At 41.7% G+C, this 18,147-nt stretch overlaps 1 protein-coding gene and 1 pseudogene across 2 annotated transcripts in view; one reads left to right on the forward strand and one right to left on the reverse strand.

Annotated features, from left to right (window-relative positions):
- Positions 1–18,147, reverse strand: part of MTUS2 (microtubule associated scaffold protein 2) — a 578,493-nt gene that overhangs the window by 438,669 nt on the left and 121,677 nt on the right. The gene's annotated exons all lie outside the window — the stretch shown is intronic.
- LOC112323145 (large ribosomal subunit protein uL23 pseudogene) lies at positions 100–611 on the forward strand (annotated as a pseudogene).

Genomic DNA, 18,147 nt, shown 5'->3' on the forward strand with positions numbered 1-18,147 from the left:
ACAGTCAGAGAATAAATAAGAGTTCAAAGAAATTAGAAATATGACAGAATATAAAAAGCAAGGAAGGCTTTAAGGATAAAAATCTCCTTTTTCATGAAGATGGCACCCAAAGCAAAGGAAGCCCCTGCCCCTCCCAAAGCTGAAGCTAAGGTAAAGGCTTTGAAGGCAAAGAAAACAGTGCTAAAAGGCGTCCTCATCCACAAAAAAAGAAGATCTACACGTCACCCACCTTCAGGAGGCCTAAGACACCACGGCTCCGTAGGCAGCCTAAATATCCTCGGAAGAGCGCCCCCAGGAGAAACAAGCTTGACCACTATGCCATCATCAAGTTCCCCCTGACTACTGAGTCAGCCATGAAGAAGGTAGAAGACAGCAATACACTTGTGTGCATTGTGGATGTCAAGGCCAACAAGCACCAGATCAAACAGGCTGTGAAGAAGCTGTATGATATTGATGTGGCCAAGGTCAACACCCTGATCAGGCCTGATGGGGAGAAGAAGGCGTATGTTCGACTGGCTCCAGACTATGATGCTTTGGATGTTGCCAACAAAATTGGGATCATCTACACTGAGTCCAGCTGGCTAATTCTAAATATAAAAATTTTATACTAAAAAATTAAAAATTTTTTAAAAAGGATAAAAATCTAAGAAACCTCTCATCTGAACCCAAAACTAGAACCCCCCCAAAAGAGAAATTAACAAAGGATAATTAGGATATCCTAATAACCAATAGTGTTAGGATAATTAGTGTGTCAATGCAGGAGTTCTACATTCTAATAGAAGTGCAGGGGTGGAAGAGCAAAGAAAACAAGAGGAGAAAATTACCAAAGAAACAAAACAAGAAAATTCTTAGCACTGACAAACATAAGTGTCCAGAACAGAAAGACCACCAAGGACCTAGAAAATACAACTTGCCACAGTACCATGTAATTGCAGTCCCCAGGAATAAAGAGAAGCTCCAGAGAGATAAAAGAGATCACAACGAAAGGAATAGCTTACAACAAATTTCTGAACAGTGGTAACAAGTATTCAAAGTCAGGAGAGCAATGGTAAACTCCAAGACATAATGATTTCATCTAGAATTCTACATTTTGCTAAACTATAAAATCAAGTGTGATTACAGAATGAATTCATTTCAAACACTCATATATATATGTATGTTTGTTTGTTTGTTTGTTTATCTATTTATTTATTTATATTTTCCAAACCTCTAAAGAATATGCTTCTGCAGATGATATGTGAATGAATAAAATGGGGGATCCTGGCCAGGGGTAGCAAAAGAAAATCCCCAAGGAAACAAGAGTTCTCAGGCCCAGAGATGCATCATCTCAGACTGAACAGAAGAACAGAAAGTGATGCAAGGCAGATCCAGTGAGAAAATGCAACTCATGGCCCTGTTGTGTTTGAATATTTGTTTAGTGAGTGTTCTGCAGGTTCCTGGAACTCTTTTCTCCAAGTGATAGGGGAGGCAGTTCCTTCCTTGTTTGTCTAAGGACAAAGGGCCTTTCCCCAGAAGCAGCTCCTATAGGCTGCCCCTCAGGGCAGAGGAACAGGGTGAGTCAAGTGGCAAAGGGATGGACATCAGAGCGAAACTGACAATGCCCCATGTGGCAATCACTGACTTAGGGGAAAACTGGGAGAAAAGTTACATTCAAAAAGAAGTGAATCATCATTGTCCATTATGGGATCATCAGTAAATTACACGCAATGTAATAATGTAACTAGTCACTGCTGATTTACCAACATTTTGGGTGTCTGGGAAAGGGAAACGTGGGAGCATGTGCTAAGGGAAGTGAGCTCCCCACTGCTGTGATGATGTCCCAAAAAGAAGCAGGAGCAGAGCACGTTGTTCGAATGCAGGGGCTACACAACGAAAGGAATGGCAGAATGATCTGAAATACACTGCCTCTGAGGAGCGGGACTGGGGATGAGGAAGGTGGGCAGAGCACTGCAGTGACTTGTCACAACTTTCATCACAATAATGAAAGTCAATACTAATGACCAAAATAAACTGATGAACAAAATAGAAACAGAGGCATGGATACATGGAACAGACTGACAGCTGTCAGAGGGGACGGGGAAGGGACACTGGATGAAAGGAGGTGAAGGGATTCACCAAAAACCATGTAATCATAACACACAGACACAGACAACAGTGTGCTGATGGCCAGATACCGGGGGAAGGGGAGGTGGAGTGGGGCAAGTGGAAGGAAAATAGGGATGGAAAGAGGCTTTGCTTTGGGCAATGGGTGCATGATGTAGTGTGCAGATGAAGTTTTATTGATTTGTACACTTGAAACCTGTATGGTTTTGTGAACCAATGTCATCCCAATAAATTCAATTTAAAAAGTCAACATTTTTAAGCCACTGTTTTCTTCTAGAACATTTTTTAAAAGCTGAAGCGAAGTGTGAAGATTTAGATCATTTTAATGAAAATCAAAAGGTACACATCCATTAAAAAGGTGTACAAAGTGACTTCTCAGTTTAAATTTAAAACTTAAGAGATCTGAGGTGATCCCTGGACAGGAAGCCTGGAGACTTGACGACCTGGCTGTTCTTGCTGAAATGATGATCCTGCAGGAAGAACACACTAGTGTCTCTGCTCCTTCAGAGAAGAGCAAACACCAGGTCACTGGTGGTCTGAACAGGTGACTCAAGAGGACACTCCTGTCCTGAGCTCAACAGGAGGGGCATTCTGAAGGAATGCTGAGCTTGTTTAATGACAACCAAGTCAACATTTGAGAAAGGTGTCATCAATTTTGATACACATGGAGAAAATATTAAGGTTTTTCCAGTTTCCTGAGATATTTCTGAATTATCCAGTGGGTTCTGTCAGAAGCGTGCACCTAGAAGCACAGTCCCCTGTGTCACTGCTTGGAGAGAGAAGTTTCTGCCCATTGTGAGGTCCCTCCGAATGTTATGTGACCACCATAAACATAAAGCAGGCCCCTGGATAAGTGAAGGAAGTGTGGCATCTTCGGCTCTGAATCCCGGTTCAGTCAGCCCTGGCTATGTAGTTATTGCCTAACCACATCCTGTTTCCTCTCTGCATTTTAATACAGCTGAAAGCAGCAGCTTGTCGGGTGGTTGTGAGCACTAGATGTATGTAATACATATCACGGGTGGGCATTAAGTAAATGATAGTATTACTGTACTGTATTACAAAAATAGGCACAGACTCACTGGGACATGGTCAACTGGGCCACAGAAAGGTGATGTTCACGGCTGTGAGAGTGAGTTGTTGGCTGTTGCTTGTTCCCATCAGCACCCTGGACAGAGTCCATGTCAGCACCTATCCTTTGTAGGAGCCTTGAGCATCCTCCACTTTCACCTTGCTCTTCACTCCGTAGGCAACCTCAGCTCTGGAGCTGCTTCCAGTCCAAACTACCCCTTGGCTATGTTGTCACCCCTCTCCATTCTAGAATTTGCCAGCCCACCAACACACAATAAATATAAGCCTTTTCTCCAAAGTCTGATTCCTTGTACAGTAAGAAACTGGTGAAAGCATCATTCAAGCAGAACTTCATCTGCCTATAATTACATTAGAATAGTTACTATGGGCCATCTGCCAGAACACAGAAATAGTTTCATTTTGAAAAAGCAGATGACATAATGCTATTCCTTTTCAACATTATTTCCATGGTGATTTTTCCTAGAGAGCAGATTCTGGGCTTTGCAGAGTCTCAAGAGTACACAAAAGTACTTTGATGTGTACTAGGTACTAACTAACAGTAGTAGGTGAATTTTGCTTAGGAACAAGTAGGGTTAGAAGACACTAGAGATCTGTAACATATAGACCATAACATACCCAGTTCACTACTACCAAAGTCGAGTTTCCTATTTGGCTGTGGCCAGAGGCCACTGGCCTCCACTTTCTCTGCCTATGCCTCACTCCCTCATTTATCCATTCTGTCCTACTGGTCATAGCTATTTCTATAAATGCCCCAGCCCCCACCCTTGATTTGTTCATGAGCCTGGCTGCTCTTTAGGGCAGCCTGACATTTGCATAACAAGCACTCAATAACACTTTAAGGAACCACAGACAAAACCTGTGACTGCGGACTGGGGGCTGCGAAAGCACTGCCACAAGCCACATTTGTGAACTCAAGCCCATTCTGGCTGTTGGGCTTGGCACCCCACCCCCCAGATCTCCAACACCCTTCATGCTCCATGGAGGGATGCAAGGGGTCTTTCTGCCAGTGTGTTGGTGGCTGAGCTCTCACCACAGCTCTTAGGAGCACCACTGTCAAAGCTAGGGTAGTTCATTCACCACATATGTATGGGGCACCTATTTTGTGCTAAAGGTGGCACTGTGCTGGGGATAGGGGAATTGAAATGGGAATCCTCACTGCAGCTGTGCCCTGTAGCCTGCAAGCCTGTGCCCAGGCCCATGGCCTTGCCAGCTGCACCAGGCTGGACCCCAAGGTGATGGGAAAATCCCTCTTCACTCTCTGAGGTCCTCCTCATGCCACAGAACCTGCTCATCAAGAACTGGGCACCAACCACATTCTCTGAATTATTGTGCATTTTCTATATTCCTTCCGCAGGATCCTTTGTCAACTTGTACCTGATTCAACTATTTTCTACCTCCTGTCTTTCCTTCTCTACTAGACTTTCATCTACTTGAGACTAGGATCCCAGCCCAGCTCACCTGTGTGTCCTTCAGCACACCCAGGGCAGATTCTCAGTTCATTGTTGTTGGAAGAAGTATACCTGTTAAAAAAATACCTGTTGCTTTCTTGTAACTATTGTTGATTTAAATTTTCCTGGAAAGCTATATAAGCAAACATATTGAACTATTATATTAGGTACTTTCTAGTGATACAATTGGGTATTCTATTTGGAAATTACAAAGTTGTTTTTCATTACACAACAGTTTCATATTTTCTTCTCTCTTTTTTTTGCCTACTTTATTGTCAAGATAGTAAGTGCCATTCTTCAAGGACCTACTTTGCAAACATTGATTTAAAGGTCAGAGTTGAAAAAAATTGCCTAGGATAAAAATATCTGTAAATAAGCATTTCACGCATCAAAACCACTCACTGGATGTGTTGTGAATGCGCTGCGCAGAGACTGCGGCAGGGCAAGGCTTTCACACAGAAATCAGTTTAGTGACTCATGACCTGCAGTTTCTAAAATGAGACTAGAAAGATCAGTTTATCACATTTCCATGGATGGGTATTGTTTCCTGAAGTCTTTTCTAGTTAAAGGAGTGTGTCTGTGCACACATACATATCCTTCCTGGGTTGCAGACAAAAATTTTTGGGTACCACTTTTGCAGGGATGCCTGTCATTGATTTTGGCTACCAGGAAACAAACCTACTTCCTAATTTGGGTAATTTTCAATGCTGTTTTGGGAGAGGTAGGTGTTTTCCATTCCAGTAAAGCAGCAAAAAGGAGGGAACTCTCATCTTCCCTTCCCCTAGGGAAGTGAGTGGGGCTTGGTCAAATGGATGCTCTCACTTGCAACTTTGAATGTCTAGCACCTGATACAGACCGAGATGATGGGGAGACGAGATGATGGTAACATGAGATGAGGGACAGCCTCTGTGAGAAGCAGCTGTATCCAGTAGCAAAGGCTGTGCCTAAGGCCACTAGGGACCAATGGGGGGCCCCTCCCTCCCTGTTACTGCTGCCAGTGCTCCCAGCTCTTGTCCATTGCTTAGGCATCTGCACAAAGTCACCAGAGTAAGTTTCTCTTGCTCATAATTAAGAATAATAAATGATACAGTTGTCATGATAAGGAGTTTGATCTCTGCTCTGTGGGAAATGGGAAGCCTTGTACAATGTTAAATAAGGATGACATCAGGTTAGGCAGTACTGTCCAAAAAAATGGATTGGGATGGTTTAGAAGATGGCGAAGGAAAAAGTGGAAGCTACACTAACCTCCTCCCAGGACCAATCAGGAATTACAACTAAATTGTAGAGAAATCATCCAGAATAACTAAATGAACAATAGCTGGAGAGAGGCCTTATAACCCAGACAGACAGAAGAAACAACTTCACCACAACATGACTGGTCCAGGGTGCAGAAGAAAAGAGAGAGGACTGGTTGGGTTCCCATGGGCTGCAGCTGAAGAGCCAGAGGGAAATTTCAGTGGCTGGAGGCCTACCCCTGAGAAGCACAGGGACTGAACTCCAAGTGGGATCCCCAGCCTGTAGCACCAGAGATGGAAAGGAACCTAGATAACATCCAGATGTGAAAAGCAGCAGAGTTTCTGTCTGCCAGGAAAAGATGGCTGTAGACACAGCGAGCCTCTTAAAGGGCCAGTGTACACACCTTCATTTGCAGCCACTTACCCAGGGCTCTGGCGGAGGGAGGGCAGAGTGGACTAGAGATGCTTGAGGAGAGACTGGGGATGGTGGCTTTAGGGAGAGAACTGTGGGAACAGCTGCCAGGATCCCAGTGCTGAGTCATCCCCCATAATGCAGGAGCCTTCTTGCTCAGGCAGAGCACTGCCCTCCAAGTGTCATCGGCCTGAGGGGAAGCAATAGCTCCACCCATAAGTATTATTCTGTCCCACCCTGTGTTGCTTAAGCTGGACTGCTGATTACAAAGTGACTAGATTAACAACTGAAGGAGACACCCACACACTGTGGATCACTGGTAGCCTCCAACAGGCTGCCTAGGGGCAGACTGGGGTACCACCTGAAATCACCAGAGGTGGATCCAGAAATAGAAGACAGCAGTGAACACTAGATTCTACCAAGATGAATTCTACTGCGGTCTTCTTCATGATTTGCATTATTTTCTCTCCTCCATAGCTTTTTAACATTCATTTCTTGTCCTTCAAATTTGTGCCTATAAAGTCACTAGTTTTTATATTATAATTTATTTCAATGTCATATTCTGCTCTTCCCTTCTCTTACACCATTTTACCTTCTTTCCTCTTCTCATTTTCATTTTAACTTTTATTTTCTCTTGCTATGATTTGTTTCCTTTCAGCATTCTTACTATTTCTCCTCCCCTTCCAGTCTCTCAAAACCATTTTTGTTGTCATTAGTTATCTCACATTCATTTTCCCATTCTTAAAATACCCAATTCTCTCTTCACCTTTATCAATCTTTGCTCATTAGTTTTGGATATGGTGGTTGTTGTATTTCTTCAAATTTATCTCTAGATCTTTACTATTTTAGTATTTCAAATCTCAAATTTTACTGTTCCCCTCTATTACTCCATTTTGCCTTCTTCCTGGCCTTTCTTTTATTTTGTTTTAAATTTTAATTTTTCCCAGTCTTAGCCTGGTATTCATTCCTCAGTATTCCTTCTCCATCTTTCCTCTCAAAATCACTTCTCTTCTCTCTAAACATCTCATAAGCTTTTGTTATTTACTTTTTGCCCTCTTATTCCCATCCCACCTATATTAATTTTTGTTCATTTGTTGTTGATAGTGCTGTGGTGGATCTTTTTCTCCAATTTGGTACCTATATTTTTCTCTCACTATATATTTTAAAATTTCTGTTTAAACCTAAACTATGTGCTTCCCTTCTCTTACTCCATTCTGCCTTTTTCCCTCCCCTTTTTTATTTATGATATAAATTTTACTTTCTTTCACTCTTTGCTTTGTCTCTATTCCCTATTCTTATTATTGCTCCTCCCTCCACCCTCTGAAAATCATTTTTCTTTCAGTTAGTCATCTCATACTCATTTTTCCTTTCTTATAATAGTCTTAATCTCTTTATACCTTTATTAATATTGGATCATTGACTGTTGATAGTGTAATTGTGAGTGGGAGTTACTTTTGTGGGTGTGGATTTGTTTCCTGGGCTGTTTGGTTTTGTTTTGGCAGCACCTGTACAACAGCATACAAAATGTGGTGAGTTGAGTGACTCTCAGTCAGTCAGCTGGAAGGAAGGACCCACCAAAGAACAATCCAACAATCACAACCCAATTACAGCCAGAGAGTCCACATAAATGGCATAAAGGGCATCAAGATCAGAAGGTCAAGGAGACTGCGCTACTGAACCTCACAGGTCTCCTACCATAGCAGTTCACAATACAAAGACAGGAGTCACAGCAGATCAATCTAAGAAGCAGAAACCAACAAGAAGAGTCTCCCCTAAAATGGCAAAGTGAAGAAAAAAATCCAATTAAAAGAAAAGGAGGAATCCCCAGAAAGAGCACTAAATGAAATAGAGGCAAGCAAACTATCAGACAATTGAGTTCAAGATAATGCTTATAAGGATACTCAAAGAGCTCAGTGAGAACTAAAAAGAACTCCAGGGGAGTTACAGGGAACTTACTGAGAACTACACCAGCATGAAAAAAAGACTTAGAAACTATCAATAAGAACCATAAGGAAATGAAGAATACAATATTTGAAATGAAGAACACAGTAGAAGGAATTGAAAGCAGGCTAGATGAAGCAGAGGGTCAAATCAGCAATCTGGAGGGCAAGATAGAAATAAACTCCTAGAAAGAGCAAGAAGAGGAAAAAAGACTCAAAAAAATGAAGAAGGTTTAAGGGAGCTGCAGGACAACATGAAACATAATAATATCCATATCACAGAAATGCCAGAAGCAGAAGAAGAGGAACAAGGGATAGAAAACCTGTTTGAAAAAGTAATAACAGAAAACTTCCTTAACTCGATGAGAGAAAAAAAACATGCAATTTCAGGAAGCATAGAGGGTCTCAATCAAGGTGAGCCCAAAGAGGCCCACTGTAATACACACCATAATTAAAATGGCAAAATTTAAAAACAAAGAGAGAATTCTAAAGACAGCAAGGGAGAAACAACTAGTAACATACAAGAGAGTTCCAAAAAGGCTATCAGCTGATTACTCAACAGAATCACTACAAGCCAGAAGGAAATGGCAAGAAATATTCCACATAATGAAAAGCAAAGGGCTGCAACCAAGATCCAGCAGGCCTCTCATTTAAAATGGAAGGCAAAATAATGAGTTTCTCAGGAAAAAAAAAAGGCTAAAAGAATACATCTTCACAAAACTGGCATTGCAAGAAATACTAAAAGGATTGCTTTAAGAAGATGAAGAAGGAGAGATAGAGAGCAAGAGGAACACAGGTACAAAGGGCAAAAATAAGTACCTATCAATAATAACAGTAAAAACAAATGGATTAAATGCTCCAATCAAAAGACATAGGGTACCTGAATGGACAAAAAAACATGACCTGCACATATGATTCCTATAAGAGACCCACCTCAAAACAAAAGATCTATACAGACTGAAAGTGAAGGGATGGAAAAAAATATTCCAGGCAAAGGTGCATGAAATAAAAGGTGGGTAACAATACTTATATCAGACAAAATAGATTTCAAAACAAAGGTCATAAAAAGAGACAAAGAGGGACACTGCATGATACTTAAGGGAATAATCCATTAGGAAGATATAACCCTTATAAATATATATGCACCCAACATAGGGGAACCTAAATATATATGGAAAATCTTGGAGGACTTCAAGAAAGATAATGACAGCAACATGCTCATAGTAGGGGATTTTAACACCCCATTGTCAACAATGGATAGATCTTCCAAGCAAATAATCAACACGGATGTTGTGGCATTGAACAACACTCTAGATCAAATGGACTTAATTAATTGATGTATACAGAAACTTTCACCCCAAAGAAGCAAAATATACACTCTTTTTAAATGCACATAGAACATTTTCAAAGATAGATGACATGGTAGGACACAAAACAAGCCTCAACAAATTCAAGAAATATGAAATCATATCAAGCATCTCCTCAGATCACATTGGCTTAAAACTAGAACCAACCTCAAGGAAAAAACTCAAGAACCTTCACATTCACGGAGACTGAATAACATGCTATTAATAAATGAATGGATTAACAATGAGATTAAGGAAGAAACCCGAAAGTTTCTGGAAACAAATGAAAATGAACAGCCTAAAACCTATGGGACACAGCAAAGGCAGTCCTGAGAGAGAAGGTCACAGCAATACAGGCCTACCTAAAAAATACAGAAACACTTTAAATAAACAACCTAACTCTACATCTAAAAGACCTAGAGGACCAACACCAAACAAAGCACAGAGCAAGTAGAAGGAAGGAAATAATAAAGAGCAAAGCAGAATTAAGTGAGATAGAGACTAAAAGAACAATTCAAAGGATAAAAAAATCCAGGAGCCAGTTCTTTGAAAAGATAAAGAAAATCGCCAAACCTTTAACCAGACTCATTAAGAAGAAAAACAGTAAGAACCCAGATAAATAAAATCAGAAATGAAAGAGGAGAAATTACAGCTGATACCACAGAAATACAAAGGACTGTAAGAAATTAGTATAAACAACCATATGCCAAGAAATTTTACAACCTGGGCAAAATGGACAAATTTCTAGAAACATGTAATCCTCCAAAACTTAATCAAGAAGAAGCAGAAAGCCTGAATAGACTGATAACAATTAGTGAAATTGAAGCAGTAATCAAAAATCTCCTGGCACACAAAAACCCTGGACAGAATGGCCTCTCAGGAGAATTTTACCAAACATTTAGGAAAGAGGTAACTCCTTACTTTCTCAAACTATTCCAAAAAATTCAAGAAGAGGTAATACTTCCAAACTCTTTTTATGAAGCCACCATCATCCTAATCCCAAAACCAGATAAAGACACAATGAAGAAAGAAAACTTCAGGCCAATATCGCTGATGAACATAGAAGCTGAAATCCTCAACAAAATAGTGGTAAACTGGATCCAGCAATACATTAAAAAGATCATACACCATGATCAAGTGGGATTCATCCCAGAGATGCAAAGATGGTATAAATTTTGCAAATCAATAAACTCAATACACCACACAAATAAAAAGACAAAAACTGCATGTCATATCAATAGATGCTGAAAAAGCATTTGATAAAGTACAACACCCATTTATGATAAAAATGCTCAGTAAAGTGGGAATAGAGGCAGCATACCTCAGCATAATAAAGACCATACATGAGAAACTTATAACCAGCATCATATACAACAGGCAGAAACTACAAACTTTTCCCCTAAGATCAGGAACAAGACAAAGCTGTCTGTTTGCTTGGGGGGAGAAAGCAAGACTCCTATTCTTGGAGGAGGGTGCAGGGGAGAGAAATGAAAAGAAAACCGCTCAAGGGGAGGCCTGACAGAAACCTTTCCTCTGATCTGTAACACACCTGGGGGCCTTACCATGAGGTGCCCCTGTCCCTGGGGGGATGAAAGCGCTAACTCCCGTCCTCTTAGGCATGCTGTCCATGGCGATGGTGGCTCGAAGCCTCTGGTCCGTGTGCAGGTCCCAAAAATCCTCAGGTCCCTGTCCGGTGCCCTTGTCCCCTGTTCTGGGTGCCAGATGTCGGGGGGCTTTAACGCAGCCCCCCGGTCCGCCATGGATGAAGCCGTGGTGATGGTAGCTCGAAGCCTCTGGTCCGTGCAGGTCCTGAAAGTCCCTGTGCGGGCACCAGATGTCGGGGGGCTTTAATGCAGCCCCCCCCCCCCCCGGTTCCGCCACGGACGAAGAAAAAGACTACCAAGACATGATCTGCTTGGGGAGGAAAGGTGGCCGTTTCTCTCAAGGGGAGAAGGGCCCCGAGCCTCTCTCTCCAGGAGCTTTTATTAGGCTCATTCGCATAGGAATACAGATAAAGCTCATCAATCATTGTCAGCCAGTAAGGGTTAAACAATACAAGATTTACAGAGAATTCTGAGGGCTTATTCTGAGTTACAGCCAATTAGTTAGAGGGCCATAAAACTTTAGGTGCCAGACTCATCTCAGGTCTGGACCCTTATCTCTTAAACTGAGGGTACAAATTAAGTAGGTTTCACAGGAATGTATGTATTTTTCTTAGGCCTGATTCCCCAGGGAATCCGCCCCTCCCAGCACAGGACTGCACTGCCCTCTGTTATTGCTTCAGGCTTAAGTCAGGCAAGGAAAGTAAGGCAGCCAAGAGATTAGGAGACTTCTTGCAGACAGAAGGAGGACTCAGGCTATTTCAAAGCTGAGGGGCGAGGGTCCATCACCCCTTTTCCCACAGCCCCCCGAGTCCTTCCCTGCGGGCCTCTTCCGTGACCAGAGCCTGTCTTAGGTTGATCCTCCCTTGAGGATTCTTACCCGTCATTGGCTAACTGGCCAAGCTCAGGGCCAAGCAGTGTGAAGTGGGCAGAGGTGGTACACCTGCCAGGGAGAGAAGCTTTGTCTCCTTAGTGGCTTATGGTCCCAACTCTGACTCAGCCTTAACCATGAGGGGTTACAGCCTCTGAAACCAGGCAGGGCGGTTCCCAACATGTGTTTTCACCACTTTTATTCAACATAGTATTGGAAGTTGTAGCCACAGCAATCAGACAAGAAAAAGAAATAAAAGGCATCCAAATTGGAAAGGAGAGAGTAAAGCTGTCTCTGTTTGCAGATGACATGATGGTGTACATAGAAAACCTTACAGACTCCACCAAACAACTACTTGACCTAATAAATGAATTTAGCAAAAGAGAAGGATACAAAGTCAATATTCAGAAATCAAAGGCATTTTTATAAACCAACAATGAAATATCAGAATCAGAAATTAGGAAAATAAACCCATTTACCATAGCAACAAGAAAAATAAAATACTTAGGAATAAACTTAAACAAGGAGGTAAAAGACTTGTACTCAGAAAACTAAACAACACTGAAGAAAGAAATTAAGAAAGATACAAATAAATGAAAGCATATGCCATGTTCATGGATTGGAAGAATTAACATCATTAATATGTCCATACTACCCAAAGCAATCTATACATTCAAAGCAATTCCTAATAAAATGCCAATGACATATTTCACAGATATAGAACTAATATGTCAAAAATTTATATGGAACCATAAATGACCCCGAATAGCCAAAGCAATTTTGAGAAAGAAGAACAAAGTTGGAGGGATCAAAATACCTGATATCAAACTATATTACAAGGCCACTGTAATCAAAACAATCTGGTACTGGCATAAGAACAGACACATGGACTTCTGGCCAAGATGGAGGCATAGGTAGACACACTGTGACTCCTCGCACAACCAAAAGAAGGACAACAACAATTTAAAAACAAAAACAACTGGAACTGACAGAAAATTGAACTGTATGGAAGTCTGAAAACCAAGGAGATAAAGAAGAAGCATGCATCCAGACCTGTAGGAGGGGTGGAGACAGGAAGCCAGGCAGAGAGGACCTGCAGCAAGGTGGCAGCTGGCAGACCCAGGGAGGTGGCATATTGTGAAGCCGGGTGGGCAAAGCTGCAGCCGGCTGGTGAGGCAGCAGCTGGTGGACCAGGTGACAGACCTCGCAACCCAGAGTTCCAGCGTGGGAAAACAAAGCCTCAAACCACTGACTGAAAACACCTGTGGGGGTTGAGGTGGCAGCAGGAGAAACTCCCAGCCTCACAGAAGAGTTCGTTGGAGAGACCCACAGGGTCCTAGAACATATACAAACCCACCCACTCAGGAAGCAGCACCAGGAGGGCCCAATTTCATTGTGGGTAGCAGAGGGAGTGACTGAAAACTGGCAGAGAGTGGAGCAAGTGCCATTACTCCGTATTAGACCCCTCCCCCACATACAGCTTCACAGTGCAGTGACAAGCATTACCCCGCCCTGGTGAATACCTAAGGCTCTGCCCCTTTATGCAACAGGCATGCCTAGAAAAAAATATGGCCCAAATGAAAGAACAGATCAAAGCTCCAGAAAAATACAACTAAGAGACAAAGATACAGCCAACCTATCATATGCACAGTTCAAAACACTGGTAATCAGGATGCTCACAGAATTGGTTGAATTTGGTCACAAATTAGATGAAAAAATGAAGGCTATGCTAAGAGAAACAAAGGAAAATGTACAGGGAACCAATAGTGATGGGAAGGAAACTGGGACTCAAATCAATGGTGTGGACCAGAAGGAAGAAAGAAACATCCAACCAGAAAAGAATGAAGAAACAAGAATTCAAAAAAATGAGGAGAGGCTTAGGAACCTCAAGGACATTTTTAAACATTCCAACATCCAAATTATAGGGGTACCAGAAGAAGAGGAAGAGCAAAAAATTGAAAACTTATTTGAACAAATAATGAAGGAGAACTTCCCTAATCTGGCAAAGGAAATAGACTTCCAGGAAGTCCAGGAAGCTCAAAATGTCCCAAAGAAGCTGGACCCAAGGAGGAACACACCAAGGCACATCATAGTTACATTACCTAAGATTAAAGAGAAGGAGAGAATCTTAGCAGCGGCAAGAGAAAAGAACACAGTTACCTACAAAGGACTTCCCATAAGACTGTCAGCTGATTTCTCTAAAGAGACCTTACAGGCATGAAGGGGCTGGAAAGGAGTATTCCAAGTCATGAAAGGCAAGGACCTACATCCAAGATTACTGTATCCAGCAAAGATATCATTTAGAATGGAAGGGCAGATAAAGTGCTTCTCAGATAAGGTAAGGTTAAAGGAGTTCACCATCACCAAGCCCTTATTATAGGAAATGTTAAAGGGATTTATCTAAGAAAAAGAAGATAAAAAATAGGAACAGTAAAAATGACAGCAAATTCACAGTTATTAACAACCACACCTAAAACAAAACCAAAAACAAACTAAGCAAACAACTAGAACAGGAACAGAACCACAGAAATGGAGATCACATGGAGGGTTATCAACAGGGGAGTAGGAGGGGGAGAGAGGGGAGAAATGTACAGAGAATAAGTAGCAATAAATGGTAGGTAGAAAATAAACAGGGGAAGGGTAAGAATAGTATAGGAAATGTAGAAGCCAAAGAACTTATATGTATGACCCATGGACATGAACTATAGGGGGGAATGTGGGAGGGAGGGGGTGTGCAGGATGGAGTGGAGTGAAGGGGAGGAAACTGAATGACTGTAATAGCATAATCAAGAAAATATATTTTTTTAATTTTAATTTTTTATTGTTATTCAATTACAGTTGTGTGCCTTTTCTCCCCATCCCTCCACCCCACCCCAGCCAAACCCCCTCCCTCCCCGACCTCCACCCTTCCCCTTGATTTTGTTCATGTGTCCTTTATAGAGGAGAGGGGATTACAGGAACTACAATAAAATATATATTTTTCAAAAAAAGAACAGACACATGGACCAATGGAACAGAATAGAGAGCCCAGAAATGAACCCATGTCAATATGGACAGTTAGTATTTGACAAAGGGGGCAGGAATATAAAATGGAGTAAAAATAGCCTCTTCAATAAATGGTGTTGGGAGATCTGGACAAGTACATGAAAAAAATGAAACTAGATCACCAACTTACACCATACACCAAAATAAACTTAAGATGGATAAAAGATTTACATGTAAGTCATGACACCATAAAAGTCCTACAGGAAAATACAGGCAGGAAAATCTCAGTTATCCCATGCAGCAATATTTTCACCGACACATCCTCTAGGGCAAGGAATATAAAAGAAAGGATAAACAAATGAGACTACATCAAACCAAAAAGCTTCTGCAAGGCTAAAGAAAATATCAATAAAACGGAAAGGAAACCAACCGTATGGGAAAACTTATTTGCTAGTACCTCCAACAAGGGTTTGATCTCCAAAATATATAAAGAACTCACATGACTCCACACCAGGAAGATAAGCAACCCAATTAAAAAACGGGCAAAAGACTTCTCCAAGGAGGACATACAGAGGGCCTATACGCATATGAGAGGGTGTTCAATATCAGTACCCATCAGAGAGATGCAAATTAAAAGTACAATGTGACACCACTTCACACTGGTCAGAATGGCCATCATAAACAAATCAACAAACAAGTGTTGGAGAGGATGTGGAGAAAAGGGGACCCTTGTACATTGTTGGTGGGAATGCAGACTGGTGAGGCCACTGTGGAAAATAGCATGGAATAAAAAAATAAAAATAGAGCTGGCTTTTGACACAGCAATTCCACTGCTGGGATTATACCCTAAGAACCCTGAAACACCAATCCAAAAGAACCTGTGCACCCCAATGTTCATAGCAGCACAATTTACAATAGCCAAGTGCTGGAAGCAACCTAAGTGCCCATCAGCAAACGAGTGGATCCAAAAACTATGGTATATTTACACAATGGAATTCTACGCAGCAGAGAGAAAGAAGGAGCGTATACCCTTTGCAACAGCATGGATGGACTGAAGAGCATTATGCTAAGTGAAATAAGCCAGGTGGTGAGGGACAAATACCATATGATCTCTGCTATAAGAGAAACCAAATGAACAAAACAAATGACCAAAATAGAACTAGAGGTATGGAAACAAGGAACAACCTGACAGGGACCAGGGAGGATAGGGGTAAGGGGGGCAGAAGGGTAAGGGACTAGTCAAGGAACAGGTATAAATGACCCATAGACATGGACAACAGGGTGGGGATTGGCTGTAGGAGCTGGGGGTGAGCGTGACAGGGGAGGGCAATGGGGGAAAATTGGGACAACTGTAACAAAACAATAAAAAAATGGATTGGACATCAGAAACAATGGGGCAGAATAACAGTTGGCCCAGAGTAGGCAGAAGATATTATATTAGGACAAAAACTGTTAAAGAGAATCCCATTAGCACCTTCTGCATGAACTCCATTAGAGAGGGCAGAGTGAATGAGAGGCCATCCAAAAGCAGAGTTGGAAAGATTGTGAGGTCAGAGCAGAGCACTGTCAGAAGTGTGGACTCCACAGCCAGACTCCCTGAATTTGGATCTGACCGGCTAGGTGAACTTGAGTTAGTTACTTAACCTCTGTGTGCCTCAGTTCTGCCATCTGTAAAATGGGAACAATGATAGTACCTAACTCACAGAATTATGGCCATGAGACTTAAACTCATTAATATATATGAAGGGTTTAGAAGAGTACTACACACCCAGTAAGCAGAGTGCGGCTGTTTGTTAAATTAAAGAAATTTAAAGGATAAAAGCTCTCAACTGCTATAGCATAGCTGTTGCTTTGAGTTTGGGGAGTAAACTTCCATTGCATTCCTCTTCTTGGGCTACTTTTAATTATTTACAATTTTATAGGGAAAGGCTCACAACAGGTCTATGCACATTAAAGCCTGATCTTTAAATAGCTCACTGACTCACATACAGTTTATGGATTTATCCACAGCTAAAATCCAGTGACACATATCATCTGGTGTCTCTGGGGAACTAAGTGTTCCACATAAGTTAATTTTCTAGCACCTGAAGCATGTCTAAGAGCCACCGTAATAAAAGTTTGAATTATGTTAACAGACATCTTGCAAAATATGTCACATAATAATTTCCAATTTTCCTAAACAGTTCATCATAAATAATTTAATACAGTATTTCCCTGTTGAGTTAGGTAGATCATTTTAAATAAACATTACTCATTGGGCTCATGCTACACTATAGTCGTGGTCTTAAGGATTAATGAGTAGCATTTACAGATCTGTTTGCTAAACTATTTGCTCAAATATGACTGTACTGGAGCCCTGGTATCTCCCTTTTACTTTAATTTTCCTGAGTCTTTCCCTGCTCTTAGTTAAAAGTTAAAGTTTGCAGCTATTACTGTTTCTGCTTCAAAATATAGCTTTTCCAGTTTTGTTATCTGAAACCAAGCATGCAAGTAAATGGGAACACAGCCTATCAGTTGTGGTGTGGGCATGAGACCCCAACAAAGGGCAGGAAACTTACACAGTGCCCGTTGAGGAGTCTAGAGAGCCTACTCTCTAAAAACTGGTCCCGGGTTTGCACTGTTAGGGACAGTCGAGGATGCCAAGAGCATTGTCAGTCTGACAAGAGATTTGTGACAGTAAGGGCAGTACATGCCCCTGGGTGGCTCCACGTCTCTACTGTATTTGTTTCATTTTGCTTGTGTAACAAAGTATCAATACCACAACTTAATGGCTTAAAACAACACAAGCCATTATTGTCTTGCAGTTCTGGAGGTCAGAAGTCCAAACTGGGTATTATGGGCTAAAATCAAATTGTCAGCAGAACTGCTTTCCTTCTGGGGATGCAACAGGAGAATATATTAACTTGCTTTTTCCAGTGAGAAGCTGGAAAATAGATTTCAGAAAATGTACCGAGCCTACGTGCCCTTCTGGGCTGGCGGCCCATCCTCCATCTTCAAAGCACATCCCACTGAACTCCGCTGCAGCCATCACAGCCTCCTCCGACTTTGATGTGCCTGCCTCCCTCTTGCAGGCACTCTCGTGAGTGAGTACTCTGGCCCCACCTGGATAATTCGGAA

Source organism: Desmodus rotundus, chromosome 3 (genome assembly GCF_022682495.2).
Source record: "Desmodus rotundus isolate HL8 chromosome 3, HLdesRot8A.1, whole genome shotgun sequence".
Classification (NCBI taxonomy): Eukaryota; Metazoa; Chordata; class Mammalia; order Chiroptera; family Phyllostomidae; genus Desmodus; species Desmodus rotundus.